The sequence below is a fragment of the Mustela putorius genome, unplaced genomic scaffold (assembly GCF_011764305.1).
Source record: "Mustela putorius furo isolate JIRA1106 unplaced genomic scaffold, ASM1176430v1.1 tig00003972_pilon_pilon_pilon, whole genome shotgun sequence".
NCBI classification, from domain to species: domain Eukaryota; kingdom Metazoa; phylum Chordata; class Mammalia; order Carnivora; family Mustelidae; genus Mustela; species Mustela putorius.
This window is the reverse complement of record NW_025422115.1, coordinates 220,216-234,271: the sequence shown is the minus strand read 5'-3', so window position 1 is coordinate 234,271 and position 14,056 is coordinate 220,216. Positions and strand designations below refer to the sequence as shown.

The window sequence follows — 14,056 nt, the reverse complement described above, 5'->3', positions numbered from 1 at the left end:
GTAATCAAATCAGAAAGGAAAACCAATTCAGTTGTGCTGTTTGCAGAATTCAGGGGATGCAAACAAACCCATCGTGTAGAAGAGCCTAGGTTTGCATTCTGGAGAGGACCAACAATTTCTACATTGGATCATCTTAAAACAAGCACCAGGATTTTAAGAACAAGAACCCTGGCCAATATTCCAGGTGCAGATTCAACAATCCATTTCTCAAGACCAATTCCAAGATGCTTTAAACTACGGTAACGACAGCACACAAGAGAACAACCCTACAAAGTGATTCTGTGTGGGGCCACAGTGATGCTGTACTGTTGAAATGCTCTCTTGCTCTGGTTTAATCTGGGGGAAAAGCTTAAGCATGAGCTCACCAGATGGAATTCAAAACCAGACATAAAATATTGATGATGATGAAGTAGTCTTGAGAAAGGTTAAGCTTTACCTGAAAAAGTAAGTTTGGGTCTGCTTTAATTATCTGATAAATGGGGGACCAAGGTTCTAAGATTTACCCTACCACATCTTCAATAATTTTAACTTTTTTTAAAAGGCAAAAGATTTATGCAATCTGAAGAGAAACCAGAGTATAATTTTAACTTTCTAAAAGCAACTATTACGAGATGTTCATCTTGGGCATAAAAATTTTCACCCTTGAAAACTATAATGTCTATGAAAATGTAACTTTGAGCAACTTACTACCTGCGAACACTTCCAATTAATTAGCTTGTGTTAAATACATGACTGGATATTTGAAATAATTTGTTACATAGGCTTATTATTAATAACACAACTAACTGTTGGTGTTGGTTTCCAAAGAAAGATTTTATAACAACTCTTACTTCTGAGCAATTAGAAAGGAAGACTCCTTTTCTGTTAGGGCCACTCCCTTTGTTCAAGAAACTGAAACCCTACCAACCACTGCTTTTTAAATTTTTTTTTCTGACCAACTGCAGGAAAGCATGTAGTTAGTTAAATGACAGAATTAGGAGTGAGTCACTAAGTGTGGTCTCTCTACACCAACAAAAGGGGATATGTTTTCTATAAACTCTCAGGACAATTATATGGTAGGAAGAAACCAAACTGAGCAAATATAATAACAAAGACGGATCGTGTGAACAATACAAAGAATACCGTTTTCTCAAGGCCACGTAGCAAAGTCCATATGCTTCCTTATGGCACACACTAAACATTGGCCACTTGGATAGTGGATTAAATTTCGCCTTAACCACAACATGGATTTCACCTCCTGAAAGGTCTAGATCTCTGTATTTATATCTCAATTGTTTTCCTACTTCAGCTTTTTTTGCCCCAGTAATAACAAGAAGCACCGATGAAGGCAAATGTGAGGGATGCTAGGTATCAAGCTTTTATGTCCCTGTTAGCAGAGCTCACAAACTTTTTTCTGGGGCACCCAAGGGGTTCGTCCTCCCAAGATGATCTCTGAGTCCTCTGATCGGAGCTGGACTGGATTGATTCTCTGCACTTACAGACAGGAAAACCTCCTTTAACTCCATGGGCAGAGAGCCTAGGTGACTACAGCCGCCGAACTTGTCCTATTTAAATTACTCTTGCAATTCAGACAGGCACTGCGACATTGCTAACATACTTCCACGCAGCACTTCGGATACATGACAGGCGACATCAGCTGCGGTGGCAAAGGAGCACGTGGGATCTGTAGAAGACACATCCGCCATTCCAAATGGAAAAGAACAGTGAAATTATTACGTCGCCATGCAACCCAGCATATGTTGTCTAGCATCGAAGAGCAATTGTATCTGGCAAGAGTCTAATCTAAATGTGGACAGTGAGAAATCCCTGCCTCAAAGGTCATATTCTCAATAGAGTTCTTTCTTCAAAGGCTACATATCTTGATGTTCATGTGAATTACGACGGCAAGACTGAGTAGAAAAGAGATTCTATTTTATTTTTTCAGAAAAGTCACCATTACAGCATCATGGACAGTGCCTATAAAACTTGGTTCAGACTTGCTTATGTCAAGAAATTCAATGTCACAACAGTGTATTTTGAATTTATCTGCCACATATGTGAGTCTAGCAGCTGTTCTAAGTGCTTCTTGTGGTTACAGAATGAAGTCAAGTTGGTTAAAGCAATGATATAATTTCCTGGATGGAACATACTAGAAAGAGGCAGGCAATATATTTGAACAAGTAAAAAAAAAAAAAAAGAAAGAAAAAGCAACGAAAAAAAAACTTCAAGGAAGCTTGACAGAAGAGTATATTGTGGTGAGAGATGGGGAGGTATGACCTTAGATTTCTGTCTCTTCAGATGTTTCACTTTCTGCAGCATTTAATGATTGAAAAATGCTGTTAGTCATTTTCAGCCTGTGGTTGAGCTACAGGAACCACAGAACAGGAACCCCATTGTGGCAGGGGTTGGAAGCAAAAAGCTTTTATGTGTGGGTTCACTTACTATTTTAATTCTGTTGTATTATTAGTGGCCTTCAATGCTATGGTTACTTTCCCTATTTACTGTTCTTTCCCTTCTTCCCGTGTCCTTTATGTCCCCATTTTCCCCCATTACCTTCCCTCCCTGAGGAAGGGGATACAGCCTGCAGGGCCACCATGGGAAAAGCCAGATTCCCCTAGGCTCAGGTGACTCTGCTCTGCCTGCTAGGAACGTGGTTCATACCTTCAAGGCCGATGATTTCATGGATCTGAGGCTAATTTTCCTCATCTTCAACCAGGGAAATTATGAACTGTTTCACAGGTTTGTGAAAATTAAATAGGATCGCGTATTGTAGGCGGAGCCCCCAAATCAGAGAGCGGTGAGCCCTTCTGTTCATTCACTGGGAGCCACTACTGAATGCCTTCTTTGCGTGAAGACTACACCTCTGCTTCCAACCAAGTTCTCTTGTGTTCTAAATGTTCTCCCTCCTGGCCCACAACAGTTCTTACCATGCTGTTATTCTAATTAGCCAACGCTTCATAAGCGTGGATCCCTGGGCCATGGACACTGTGGTTAAGTACTTTACCTAAAACACTTAAGTATTTCTCAGAATCTATACAATAGCTGTTATTTGAATCCCCATTTATTAAAGTGGGAATTCAGAGGCATTAAGTGAACTCTTGGGTTTATACCATCAGTTGCCAAGGCAGGACTTGGTGAGGTCTTTCTGACTCGGAGCCCAGGCTCTTAACCACCAATTACAACAATTAAATTCTCCAGTTGACAGGCCACCCACTCCCATCACCTATAGAACGCCAGGTCTGTCCCACACTCTCTTATATCTAATTCCTGCTCTTCCAAGGGGGTGGCCGGGTGTGAAGTTCTGACATCCTGGAGGCAGGGATCTGGCCCGTTTCCTCCCTAACCACCAAGTGTCTTGCAAGGCCGACTCAGCACAAGGAAGACATGGGCTCCTAGGTCGAGTGGAAAAGAAACCGCCAGGCGGAGATCAAGAGTAAATAAAAGTGCAAGAAGAGCACGGCAGGAAAAGGAGAGGAAGGAGGAAGAAAGTTCATGGGAAAGGAACCAAGGACAAATATTTGCTGAACGCTTTAGGGCCAGTCATGGGACCCAAGGATCTCTAAGGGTCTCCGAGTAGGAGTACTCAGCGCGCTGGGCACGGAAATCGGCCCAATCTCTCCAGACCAGGAGCCAAGGCTCAGCAAATAAAGAGCTTAGCGCGTCTGCGTGGCCGAACTTGCAGCCGCCGTCTTGCAAACATGGCGGGGCTTAATGGGGTGCCTGGTTCTGGTACCTCCTGCCCGGGTCAGGGTGGTAAAAACGCAGCTTGCTCTCCCCACTGATCCCTTCGGGAGCGACGGCCCCAAGCACTCCTCTGAGTATCCGCGGAGACACGTTACTCAGCCATTACAAGTTTGCAAGTCACACTTGCTCTCTTTCCTCACTTTGAACACAGACTGCTGGGGCGCATCTTCCTTTTTTGGCGAGCGAAGCCGTACCAGTGCGTTAAGAGCGATCTCTTCCTCTTCGCCCCACCGGGGCCCAGGGGCAGCCGCCGGCGGAGTCACCGGCCGCCGCGCGACCGCGCTTGGGGGGGCGTTCGCTCCAAGGTGACGCGCGGCCGCCTCCGCCCCCTGGAGGCGGGGCTGGCGGGAGGGGGTCTAAGAAGTGGGACGGCGCGAGACGTGCCCCCGCCCCCGGCGCGTCCCGGCAGTTTCTGCGCGTGCGAGCGGCGGCCGCGGCGGGTCCCGGCAGGTGAGGGGCGCGCCGGCTCCTGGGCAGCCCCCGGGACGCGGCCTCGGACAGGGGAGGGCGGGGTCGGGCTCACCTGGCAGCGCGCGCTGCGGGGACGCGGGGGCCGCCGCCGGCTCTCTTCCGGGGCGGGCGCCTGCTCGCCACCGAGGTGAGGCGTTGGGGACCCTGAGGGTTCGGGCTGGGAATTCAGCGGAGCTCCTTCCCGGGAGCCGCGGCTCCCGGAATAAGGTGTGCGAAGGAGGGAGGCCGAAATCCGAGGGGGGCAGTCCCGGAGAGCGCACGAAGGGCAGGCGGCTTGCCCCAGGAATTCGTGGCTTTTTAAAGGACACACCGTTGGTCCCCTCGGGGCGCAGTGGAGTTAGTCACCGCCACCGCCTGGGCTCTTTCTGCGGAGGTTAGCCCCTCGTTTGTGTGGGATTTCATGCGCTCCCTTCGTGGAGACCCGGAGGTTCAACTCTGGTTGCCAGCGCAGGCATTGGCGCAGCTGCCCAGGAGAAGAAAGCCTTAGGATAAGTGTGTGGGGGTTCGAGTCTTGCACATTAAAAACAAAAATACCAGAAAACCAAAAAACCCAATACGGTGATGGTGGTGGTGAACTTGAGAGGCGATTGCTTCCGCAGTGAGTTCCTCAGCGCGCGGTCCATCTGTCAAGCAAATGGGGCGCCGAAGGCTTTTAGTCGTGGTTGGGTTTCCATAAACGGGTTAGAACGTCTGAAGGAAATTCTGTGCGGTGTCTGAAGGTTTCAGCGGCGTGTAGGTAGGTACTTACCAAGTGCGGACTGGAAGTGACATTGACAGGAGTGACTTAAGAGTTACCAAGCAGCTTCCAGGTGAACCTTGGAACTTTACAAAAACCTGCTTCCCAACGCACTGAGTGGCAAACAGGTCTATGGGTTGTGATTCCTATTAGCATCCATTTTCGCTTGGGTCGGCAGCATTTAATTCAGTACGTATTTGTTGTATGTCTTTTAAGGAGGAACCTCTGCGAGAGCCAGGTTGGCGTAGCACAGGTAGCTTTGGTAGCACAGGTGTTGATACACAGGGGCCACTTAGGGCCCTCATTCTGCGCAGCTGGGGGCTCAGAAAGAGCAGGGGCTTGGGCCCGCATTTCTTTAATCTCTGGTACTAAGCGTTTGAATGCAGGGAGAATGCAGATCTTTGAAGAAGTCTGACATCCCAGCTGACAAGGACTATGAAAAACCATCCTCAAAATAAGGTTATTGGGCACTTTATCTTGTTGTGTAAAATACACGAGGTAGATATTATTCCCCCTTTTCAGGTGAGAAACCCAGGCAGGGAGGAATCTAGCAGTTTGTTGAAAGTAATTAGTGGACCTGAGAGCCAAGGGGGATATTTCTGAATGCAAAAGCTGTGCTTTTTCACTATTCCATGGTTCTCGGACATTTAGTGTAAATCTGGCAGATTTAATGGAAAATAATTCAAATTTATTTTCCTAAAACAATCCATGTCAGTTGAAGAGACCGTTATGAATAAATGAGTATTGCTTTCAGTCTCTTTGTGTGGTTAAACTATAACCAGTCTGGGCCAAGAAGATGAATGGCAGTTTTTAAAATACAAAGTTTATTATGCGTCTTTGTTAACATATTTTTAAGGACCAAATATGTCCAAGAGGGACAAATATGGTAAAACTCTGTAGGTATTCCTTGTGGATTACACATTGAAGTAACAGTTAATTTTCTTATTATTCATATCCTTTAACACAGGTCAGCTTGATTCCATATCTTTCAGAAGAATAGAAATCACTGTTTTCACCTAGAGAGGACTTTGTGTGTGTGTGTGTTTAAATCTATAATCATATATGAATATATGTAACATTTATTTTAAAAGGTGTATCTGTTTTTCCTTAAATTTATCTCTAGAAGTATAGAGAGTACTGCCGTGCACTTATGTGGGAAGGAATCCTAATATTCCCAGTTTAGCCTTTGAGTGAATGATCCATTACAACTTGTAATTTCTTCAAATTCCTGTCAACCACAAAAATGATTTTCAAACTGCAATTATTAGGCTGTAGATGAGAATGAAAATAATGTAATAATTTTAATACGTTATAATAAATAAAATTTAATACATTTACATTTAATAATGTAAATGTAAACCACGAAAGTGATTTTCAAACTGCAGTTACTAGGCTGTAGATGAGAATGAAAATAGTCCTTAGACTTTTAAAAACATTTTTTAGAAGTTTTTATTTATTTGTTTGTCAGAGAGAGAGAGAGAGCACAGCAGGCAGAGTGGCAGGCAGAGAGAGAAGCAGGTGCCCTGCCGAGCAAGGAGCCTGATGCCAGACTCGATCCCATGACCCTGGGATCATGATCTGAGCTGAAGGCAGCCGCTTAACCGAGTGAGCCACCCAGTTATCCCTAGTCCTTAGAATTTTAAATAATATTCCCGACACAGAGAGCACTTGCTTTATTAAACTCTTCCTTATCATTGTTAGTAATTATACAGAGATATTGAGGGGTTTTGTAATTAAATTATCTTAAGGTGTTGAAAATAAGTGTCTTTTTGGGGGTGAGGTGGAGAAGAGAGTCTTTGCCTGTGTTGGGAGGATCACGTAGGCTATATTCTGCCCGAGTTGTGCTTGGCACAATTTTTATTTTTGTTTTCATTTGACAGTGAAATCAACAACGCACCTTGAACTCCTCTCTAGGAATATTTGAAATCCTGACTAGAATGTGTTTGTAGACGTGTGCTTGGCTTGGTTAAGATTCTCTCATGGAGGGGCCAAGAGTGATGAATTAGAGAACTTTCCAGAAGACCAAAAGGGCCAGGGAGCAGAGTATGCATGAGATGTGAAGTGGGCAGATCTAGATTTTGTGACACCTGAAAGGCAAGTGACTTGGGGATCTTTAAAAAAATAATGTAAAATTAGTTATGAAAGTGAATGCTTATTTAGAATGGAAAAAGATATGATCACCATTTGCTGGAAGTTTCTTTTTCTTTCAGCTGAGAACTTTGGGCAATTTACCAGAAATGCTTACATAAAAATGCTTCCTGATTGCAGCCCTCTCTCCCTGAGAACACTGAGCATCTCCTAGCAGCCTGTAGCCCTCATAGGGACCTCTGCCAGCGAGAGGCCGGAAGCTGAAGCGCCATTACCATCAAAAAGTAAGAGGGCCAACTGTGGTTGTAGGCAAAGGACTCATGGTTCACTGAGCAGGATGAAGGCTGGTCGCTGGGGTGGGAGGTATACTCAGCTTATTGGGGACTCAGGGCATTTCATATCTAGTAAACAGCCTGGAGGTAAGACTCAGAGCTGATTTTTAGGACCTTCTACTTTGCTTGGCTCTCCAGGGAGGCCTTTGGCTATTGGCTCTCTCAGTGCTCATTCTACCACTCATCGTTAATGGAGGCTTTTCTATATCCCAGGCACGGAGTATGGCAAGGTCCTATTTACCGGGGAGCTCCTACCCTCATGGAGCTGATTTCACTCTGACAGCACAGGGTCCTAGGGGCTGGCCTGGAGCCTGGGGGGCTCCTGATGGCTTGAGCTGAATTTGGAATTGTTGGTGGAGTTACCAAGATGGAAGAGTCCAGGGAGGGCATTCTAGGTGGGTGGAGGGCTGGAGACAGCCAGAGGTTCGGACCCCCGTACTCTCCTCCATGGATGCAGTGAGGCCCCTTTGGTCAGGGGTTCTCCGCATGTCCTTTCAGACCAGCTGCACCCACACAACTGGTTTTAACTTACTAGAGATGCATGTTCTCAGCCCCCATCCCAGACCCTCTGCATTGGAAACTCTGTGTCTGGGGCATAGTGATCTGCATTTTGAGAAGCCCTCCTGATGACTGCGGTGCGTGCTAAAGTTTGAGACCCGGTGCTCTTGGTATTTCACGGAACTGGTTGGGCATAGACTCCCCTGTGGAGATGGTAAGAGGGGAGTGGGATTCATGCCAACACTAATATGCTGTGACTGTGATATGAGTATCATTTATGTTACGGTCACTGGCATTTTTGGAGTACCTGGACTGTACTCAGGCGTTGTGCTAAGAAATAGGAACTCTTTTAATCATGAATATAACCCCACAAAGCTGGGCTGTTGTCACTTACATTGAATGTGAGAAAACTGCAGCCCAAGGAGACAAGGGGATTGTCCCCCGGCACACAGCTGGAAAGCATTTCAGCCAGGATTCAGGCACTTTCCCTCTCTTCTGCCTGGGATAGTTTTCATCTGTGTCTTTGTTGCGTGTGGGTCTTGTAGGGGAGGCTGGAAGGGAGACTTGAGACTACGTGGACTGGCCCTTTTTAACAATCATTGTCATTTGCTGACCATGTGGGTTTAACAGCTTTTTCTTTAGGGACAAATCGCCAGATGAGATAGGTACTATTTTGTCATTCCCTCCTTGGGGGAATTTCTAAAGTTTCGAAAGCAAATGGACACAAGTGCATATACGTAATTGAGCAACATGGATGTTTCCTCCTTCCCTGGTATGCTCATGTGCATTCCCTCCATGGGTAGAAGGTAGCCTTGTTTTGTAATGTGGGTTTCTTCTGGGTATGGGCATGGGGACTTTCTTCTAAAGCCCAGCTCCCTGTCCAGGACACAGATGTCTTGAAAATGATGGTGTGTTTGTCTATGAGGTCCTGGAAGGTACCTAGAAGAGCTATGCTTTGCATTTTCACATTTTTTTTCTTTCTGAAAACGATTGTTCTCCACAACTCTCTATATTTTGTCATGGAATACCTCCATCATTTCAGGAGGCATGAAATAGAACACAGGTGGGGTACCTGGGTAGCTCAGTGGGTTAAAGCCCTGCCTTTAGCTCAGTTCACCATCCCAGGGTCCTGGGATCAAGCCCCACATCAGGCTCTCTGCTCAACAGGGAGCCTGCTTCCTCCTCTCTCTGTCTGCTTCTCTGCCTACTTGTGATCTTTGTCTGTCAAATAAATAAGATCTTTAAAAAAAAAAAAAAAGAAGAACACAGGTGTAGATGTGAGGACATGTGTGAGTGTGCCAAATGGTGGTTTGCCTTTGGGTGTGGACCTCAGGTTACTGAGCCTTCGCTTCTCCGCACGCAGATGTTGAGACAAACGTTAATTTGAGTGCAGGGCAGGCAGCAGAACTTAATTCTGGGAGTGCTGGCTATCTCAGCCATGCCTTCATGCATTCACATAGTCATTTGTCGCCTGCCTGGTTGTGCTGAGTCTTAATGTCAGGCACCAGAAGAAGATACAATGGTGGCTGGACAGATGTGATCCGTACAAAGTCCTGAGGACAAACTTACCCGCTGTGCTATGGCTGAATGGAGCCAGATGCCCTAATTCCTGCCGTGAGTCATCTGGAAAGGAGTTAAGAAGTTATCTTAGTTCAGGAGAGAGGCTGTAGGGCTTGGCTTAAGGCAACCGGGAAGCAGAGGTGTGTGAGGGTTTGAGAGATGATCTGGGAGATTGCGTAGGTGATAGGGGGTTGTAGGAGGTTGTGGGTCGGGGTTTGTGCCTTGGGCCCCTGGGTGGGTGCTAGGACCACAAGTCAGGACGGAGTTGTTTTGAACAAATAAAAATGAGTTTTGTGGACATTGTGAGTTTGAAATGTCCGCATGACTCCAAGGTAGAGGTTTGGGTACATTGAATAATGCAGCAGAGAACCCAACTGAATAATTCAGCAGGTTGAGTAATATCAACAAATGAATGATGCCATCTCCCAAGGAGAGGGTGGAAGCGAGAAGCAGTTCACAAAGGAAACGCGGGCATTTCCCCTGGAATTGGCAGGGTAGGCACAGATTCCAAGTCCTTTGATGGAAAAGGTGAAAAGAGTCTACTTCCACTTGTTCTTGAGAGGGTGGAGATAAATTCTCTGGCCCTTTTGCATGGTTGATAGCCTGCGATCTGGCCCGTGGGAGGAGGGTGGCAATGTGGAACAGCAAACAAGGGCTGGCTGGAGCAGAGGGGCAAGGGGCTCATTGAAAGCTCATTTGCAGCGTTTCAGCTCATATAATTGTCGTAAGGTAAAATGCTTGCCATCTGTCCTCTTTTTTTTTTTTAATGATTTTATTTATTTATTTGACAGAGAGAGATCACAAGTAGATGGAGAGGCAGGCAGAGAGAGAGGGAAGCAGGCTGCCTGCTGAGCAGAGAGCCTGATGCGGGACTCGATCCCAGGACCCTGAGATCATGACCTGAGCCGAAGGCAGCGGTTTAACCCACTGAGCCACTCAGGCGCCCGCCATCTGTCCTCTTAATGGGTTATTTTCTCTTGTTAAAAGTACTCACTATACAGGTGCCTGGCTCAGTGGCTTGAGGCTTCTGCCTTCGGCTCTTGTCATGTCTCCAGGGTCCTGGGATCGAGCCCCGTATCAGGCTTTCTGCTCGGCAGGGAGCCTGCTTCCACAACCACCCTCCCCCCTGCCTGCCTCTCTGCCTCCTTGTGATCAGTGTCTGTCAAATAAATAAATAAAAATGTTTAAAAAAAATACTCACTATAAATATCTATCATAAATATTTGTATTTATGATAGATATTTATATATCATATCTGATATATCATATTTATTGTATATCATATTTATTATAAATTAACTATCTGGATCATTTTGTAGCTCATACAGATCAGCCAGTGCTGTTTTGTAGGCACTGCTGATACCAATACTACTAAATTAATTTTTGTGTAGAATATTAGGTTTCCATAGGTGGTCAGAGTTGAGTCGAAGGCTTGTTTAAAAATTGTGTTAGAAGGTGGCTGAATAAATGAAACAAGATGGGATTGGGAGGGAGACAAACCATAAGGGACACTTAATCTTACAAAACAAACTGAGGGTTGCTGGGGGGAGGGGGATTGGGAGAGGGGGGTGGGGTTATGGACATAGGGGAGGGTATGTGCTATGGTGAGTGCTGTGAAGTGTGTAAACCTGGCAATTCACAGACCTGTACCCCTGGGGATAAAAATATATTATATTTTTATTTTAAAAAAAAACTGGAAAAAAAAAGAAAGTGGCTGAAATAAATAAATACACGTTCCTTTGTCCAAAAAACTATTAATTGAGCATGCATTATACGGAGTTTTAGTTGTGAATCATCTCCCTGTCCCCTGAGAGCTTACAGCCAAGATGGGAAGTCGGACAGTTTTACAGATACCTGCAAGAAAGTGTGCTGTTTGCTAGGGTAAGGGGCAAGGTGCCATGGGAGCCAAGCGGTGAGGGGCTGGGCTGCTTGCACTTAGTAGGACTGGGCAGCTGGAGTGAGCCAGCGGTGGGCAGGGATCCCTCTGTAGCATGAAGCAACATTTGGAAAGAACAAACAGGTTTTCAGAATTTGCTGGATGGATGCTTTTGAGGAACTGAAAGTTTATGATCAACTTTGTCCATTAAAAGTCAGATATAGGGGGGCGCCTGCGTGGTTCAGTGGGTTAAGCCACTGCCTTCAGCTCAGGTCCTGATCTCAGGGTCTGGAATTGAGTCCTGCATCCAGCTCCTTGCTCAGCAGGGGGCCTACTTCTTTCTCTGCACCTGCCTACCATTCTGTCTCCTTGTGCTCTGTCTCTCCCCGACAAATAAATAAATAAATACATACATACATACAAAAGACATATTCACAAGAGGTTGTGATCTGGTCAGGAAACCTAGAAAAGAAAGTACTAAACTTATCTGCATGACTGTCCCCACATTCAGAGCCAAGAGGTGACTGAGGGGATGGTACAAAAATGAAGCAAACCCCACTCAGACCAGAAACAAGTAAAAATAATGATTGTGATGATTGTATGATAATTTGTGTTTTGGGTGGTAGCAGGGAGGGAGCTATTGGGAAAGATGTTGGTGTTTAGTTTGAGAACTTCTTAGAAAAGGATACTATATTATTATGTAATGTCATATAATGTATATATACATTATAATGTATATATATAATATATATAATGTGTATAATGTATATAGTGTAATTGTATATAACCAATATCATTATGATTAACAGTCTTACCAAGTGTAAAACATCACATAATTATTACATATATAGGTTTCTAGTCTGAAAATGGCCTTGGGGGTCAGTGCTTCCACCTCCTGTTGCTCTTTCCTGAATGAGGTGGGGTCCAGTGGTGCTGCAGGCTTGCTTACCTTCCCCTGGTCAGTCTGTCTGGTGAATGAGTCTGTCGCCGTTTGTCCTCTGGCAATGTGTCTCACTTGAGCGAGAATTCTTGTCTGTTAATGAACTGTCTCCATCTTCTCCCAGTCTTTGTGTCACCCTCTTTTAAAGATTTTATTTATTGATTTGACAGTGTGAGAGACAGAGAAGGAACCCAGGCATGAGCAGGGGAAAGAGCAGAGAGAAAGGGAGAAGCAGATGCCTTGCTGAGCAGGGAGCCTGACACGGGGCTCGATCCTGGGACCCTGGGATCATGACCTGAGACGAAGGCAGACGCTGAACCAACTGAGCCACCCAGGCGCCCCTGGTGTCACCCTTCTAACTTAACTTCCTCTCTGCTGTGGTTGTCACGCACTTTGTTACATAGTCGAGTGTTTTGGATATTATAAGAATCTTTGGCGGAAGTCGCTTTCAGTGTTTTAGACCTGCCTAAACAGGCAGAATTTCTCTGATGTTTCTTTCTTTCTCTTAAATCTGTTTGATTTGCGCTGGCACAGAAACGTTTGGCTTCAGCAAGGGATGAGAAAGAAGGTTCTCAGGAAGTTTCAAACTCTGTTAATATTTGAACCAGAAGACATGGCAGACCTGAGAAGGTACATGATACATCGTTTCTAAACATCATGAACTCTTTATGTGATTAAAAAGAAAAAGTTTGAACAGGTTGGTGCCGCCCTGCTCATTAATAACCGATTGGCATTTACTTGCTTTGTTAACGACTTCCTTTCCAAATTCCGGCTTTGTGTCCACTTCTGCCTTTGTCACCGTGAGCTCAAGATTATAAATCAATAATTGAGTGCTTAGTTTTTGTGTTCCTTGCCAATATGTGCCTTTTCATGGATGTTTTTCTCTTTTGGTGGAAGAAGCTTTTTGTTTTCCCTGGTTTATAGGGCATGTGGATTCAGCTGGCATATATTTCATGTCACGTGCCCACTCCTGGGATTATGGAGGTTCTGCTAGGTAGCAGCATCCTCTTATTCTCAGGAACCGTGCTGGATAGGAGTCATACCCATTTTATAGAAGAGAACACTGAGACCCAGAGAAGCCATGTGAGTTGTACAGGGTCAGCCCATTGGATGGAATTTTACTTCCAACCCCCACCCCCCACTATTCCATCCTAAGCCTGGGCTATTTTAACAACTCCGTTCTGACTTATTTTCCGGTGACGTGGTTTAGCCCCCAAACTAGGGAGTCTAAAATGACAGCTAAAATGCCAGGTATTTCTTTGGCTCGTGGATTTGGAAGCAGCTGCTCTGTGCATTCCCGGGCTGAATGCAGAGTTGAAACCCTTCACCGCAGAGGCTGCTTTAAAAGCCACATCGATAAAGCTTTGGATTCCTGCTAACCCCTATTCTGGAGATGGATTTGGCAGGATCTTGATAAACACATCACGTTAGAACAATTTTCTGCCAGAAGCTTGTGAATATGTGAAATTAGATGCTCTGAAAAGGTCTCTCTTTCCTATCTGACCCAAGCGAGGATTTAAAACACGAAATTGTTATAATAAATTTGTGTAGCAAAGCAAGCAGTCAGTAACTGTAAAACTCATGGCTCGTTCCACATGAGAACAACCCCAAGAGAACAACTTAACTGTGTGGTTTTTTTTGTTTTTTAAACAGATGTCAGCTTTTAAGGAGATTCAGATGTTGACATTTTAAAATCCAGATATAATTCTTGTGGTGCTGTTGATTGGATCTGAGTGCTTTTTTGCTGTTCATTCATTTATAAATATCAAGACCAAATGAGATGTTTTAAGGGTCCACAGTGTACAGATGGGGTTGGTATTCTGGTTGATGTG

At 45.1% G+C, this 14,056-nt stretch overlaps 1 pseudogene; it reads left to right on the top strand.

Annotated features, from left to right (window-relative positions):
- The first annotated feature begins 6,541 nt into the window (after positions 1–6,541).
- The window catches only part of LOC123389286, a 68,120-nt pseudogene continuing 60,605 nt past the window's right edge, over positions 6,542–14,056 (top strand).